The sequence below is a fragment of the Chelonoidis abingdonii genome, chromosome 3 (genome assembly GCF_003597395.2).
Source record: "Chelonoidis abingdonii isolate Lonesome George chromosome 3, CheloAbing_2.0, whole genome shotgun sequence".
NCBI lineage: Eukaryota > Metazoa > Chordata > Testudines > Testudinidae > Chelonoidis > Chelonoidis abingdonii.
In genome coordinates, this window is record NC_133771.1 from 215,781,750 (window position 1) to 215,785,735 (window position 3,986).

The following is a 3,986-nucleotide window of genomic DNA, read 5'->3' on the forward strand; positions in this document are numbered from 1 at the left end:
GCCTCCGAGCTCCCCCTTCCCCGCCTCCCCCCGGGCCCTCAATGCAGCTCCCCCCGCAGGGCTCTCTGAGCTTCCCCTTCTCCGCTGCCTGCTCGGGGCTCTTGGTGCAGCGCGGCTCAGTTATTTATACGGAGCAGCACAGCCTCGCCAGGGAGATCCCCCCAAGGCTTTGTGTCCTCGGCCATGCTACCGCCCAGCAGCAGTAAAGCTGCTAGTGAGCAAATCTGTTGTGATGCGTTTCCCCTCTGTTTACCACTCAACATTATATCCACTGGGAAGACCTGAACAGCTCCTTCCTGAATGCAAAGGCGAGCTGCTCGCTTCGCTTCGCTAGACTCCCGGCCCATCTCTATATAGTTATTCACAAAGAGAAAAACAACCAGTAACACGATTTTCTCTCTTTAATTGTTATTCAGGACAGAGAACCATGCACGGCTCACACACCCTGTGAGACACATACATACAAATTACTATCATGATGTGCCTGAAAAAACAGAACTAAAGATCTATATGATGTAACTTCAGGAGCTCTTTATGTTTGCTACAGTGATCATTTCAGATCTCTTCAAGGTTATTGTTTTCCACAGACTATTTTAGCTGACATTGATAATGAAACATTAACTCTTACTTATTGCACAGTGTTCTCTGTTAGGAGGAAAACAATGTTTAGAGAACAAGAAATGCATTGACCATACACACGCATGCAGTCCCGAAGGGTCTTGATTACAATGCGATACAGAAGTCTGACCTCCTTAACAAAGCGGGTTTCTAAGACAGCATCAGCATTTTCATCATCGTTTGGCTGTTGTGGGCAGCCTCTGAAATGAACTGGGAGCACGTTACAGTTGCAGCATGATAGTCACAATGGATTTTAAAACAGGATTTCCCCCTATCCCGTATGAGACAAGCCACAGACCACTAAAAACTTCAGGATTCCAGTTCCATGAGGCTCTTATTCAGAGAGCCCATGTCTGAAATCCTTCTCAATGACTGACAAAAAAGGATACACTGTATCAGATGAGACACAGGATGGTATGGATCTTGAAAAGCAGCACTCACCCCTTTCAAGAGCTCATTAGCCAGTAAGGCCTTTTCAGTTAAACTTGTATAGGACTTAAGTTAGAAAATGTAATCTTTGCAATTTCTTTTAAAAAAAGTGCATGATCCTAACTTAAAATTACACAGAAGTATACAATGTTCTAATTCTTCAATCAAAAACAAGTCCCTTACAGAAAGACAGTTTGGTAATTGGACAAAATAAATTTTCCTTAGTGCGAGCACCCAATATTTTAGAAACCACAGTTACCTTTCTGCTGTCTTCTCTTGGCAATGACTACCACCACGGAAGACAGAAAAATATAAGAAAGGTATAAAGGATGGGGAAATTGGTTACACACTGCTCTTCTGCTGTAACAAATGCCTCCTCCCTCCCCCCAGTATTATTGTCAGTTAATGAACCTTGTAGAATTCTGAGAAAAGGCCTTTTGAAGAATATGGCAAACAAGCCAGCAATTTGACAACCTGATAAGCATCTTTAAAAAGGGTGAGAAAAGTTAAGCGGGTATTGTGTGAATAATCAGATCATCACTACACAGAATTCAGTTAGTTTGGAATACAGTGAAACCCCTTAGTTTAAGACTTTTGATTGATGATGCAAGAGATCATCAACTGGAGGTCTATTATAACCAACCTCAAGGTCAAACAAATCTGTACCTGAAACTCTACACGTGAATACCTTAACTTGGTTGCTCAAAACAAATGGAAGCTGGTTGGTGCAGATTTTACTGTAAATGCGGGGCCCCCCATTCTGATGTCCAGAGTTAACTGTGGCTCTACAGTGGCAGAATTTGTCCCAAAGGCAGCAAGCAGGTGCTCTAGGGTGGCAGGGCATTACATGGAACATACGTTGCAGTGTTCCAACTTTTATTTCCTCCCAGACTCAAGAAATCTAAGGAGCCTAAACTTGAAAACAGGACTAGGTCAACAGTAATGTTCCCGCTGAGATGGGCTGATAGACTGAAGATTGACAATACTATCAAATAATATCAACAGGTCATCTTTCCAAGACAGGGAATCTGTGCAGTGAGAATGTAAACTAAGGAGCTAGTCATCGCCCAGTACCTATCAATGACAGGACTACAGACTGATAGAGAAATGGTCCAGAGCACTGCTGTACAATGCTACTGTAAATGCAGTACTGGACCATTACTGTATAACAAGGGGGAGTGGTTCTTCATGGGGCAGGAGGGGGGGCTATGTTTGTTCAGTTAATCTCTCCCATAAACACTGGGGCTGTCAAGGATTAAGATGATCCCAATTTCATCCCAACTAACTGCACTGGGATGGCTCTGTCAGGTAGCTTGAGAGCAGGGGAGTCTGTGCTGCTTCCCCCCCACTGTAAAATAATGGGCACAGAGGACATTCCCTAGCTGCTCAGCAGGTAACCCCAATGAAGCTGCACATCCTGACAGCAAATAAGCTCTCTCTCTCTCTGCCTTTCCCACACCTGAATGACAATAGTCCCATGATTACAGGGCTCATCCAGGGACCATCAAACCAGGGTAGGAGGAGGCTGCCTGGCGTCACTGCAGCATGATGGATCTCTCACACTATGCCAGCGGCTTTGCTCTGCCAGTCTCCCCTAGGAGCACAGCACACAAACAAGAGGCTTACAAGAGCATGTTTGGAGAAGGGTTCTACTGCCCCAACAAGCTGGATGCACACTAAGCAGCTGTTCTCCTCTATGTATACATCCTATACAAACAAGTTCCCGATAGGAACACAGCTACTGAACCTTTACTAATTCTTAATGGTGACCGGAAAAGGAAAAAAATGTCAATTGCCTCAGGGCTAGTGCCTTTTCTTCACTTCTTTATGGTGTAAAAAACGCCTAAGACCTTTAAGATCCCTCCCCTGTCCCCAATTTAATTTATACATTCCAGCCCAGTCTTAACTGGCTAACCAGCTAGTCAAATGATGGTATCACAAGAGCCAAGAGTAAAAGCGGAGAGGGGAGGATATTTTAGTTTAAACTCTTTTTTCAGTGCATACCTATTTTACTTCCATGTCGGATAAACATTCTTGATAAAGGACATCTGTTAGCTCTTGTCTTCACCGGGAAAAATGAGTGTTGAAACATGTTAGCTAACATTAAAATCTGAGTGCAGGCAAAGCACGTGTGATTTTAATACATTCTAGTCAGGTAAATTCTAGGGGGTAACCTGGGGGTTACTTTGACCAGCTAACGTGGTAAAGCTACAACTTGCTCTGTCTGCGCTAGGATTTTAACACAGGTTATCTAACACGGGCTTACCATCTCCCCAACTTTTTTCTACTGTAGCCATAGCCTGTGTCCACACCACCTTCCCTCTTCGATTAATGAGTTAATGAATGAGAGCTCACAATACACATCCTCCAACACCAAACTGACATTCCCTGCTATTTCTGAAGGTAAAAACATGCACAAAGCCAAGCCTCACCACAGGTTTCAGGCCCATTTCCTACACATCAGGAAAAAACCAGAGGGCAAGCCCAGTTTTTAAAAGTCATCAGTTTCAATTACAGTCACCTTTGATTTTCATTTGACTGACTGGTACTAGCCAAATGGCTTTTAATTTGCACTTCACTATCTAGCTACTACTGCGATCAGTGAAATGGAAATAGAAGACGACCTAAAAAGAACTTTTTAAAATTTGGGCTTGTGCCTTTTTTTTGCTTCTTCATGAAATCAGTAAGAGCTGCTGGGAGCTCAGATCCATTGAAAAATCAGGCCCCTTATTTAGGTGCCTCTACATGGACATAGGACCCTAATTTAGACATCCATTTTTGTAACTTCTACCCCCACCACACACTGAGCTCACTGTATACACAGTTAGAGCAGTCGTCCTTGTCAACTTCTGGAATACAATATCTGAACCACTTGATAGTTCAAATGCACATTACATCTGCCATCAAATTTTCACAAATATTCATATACAACACTTGAG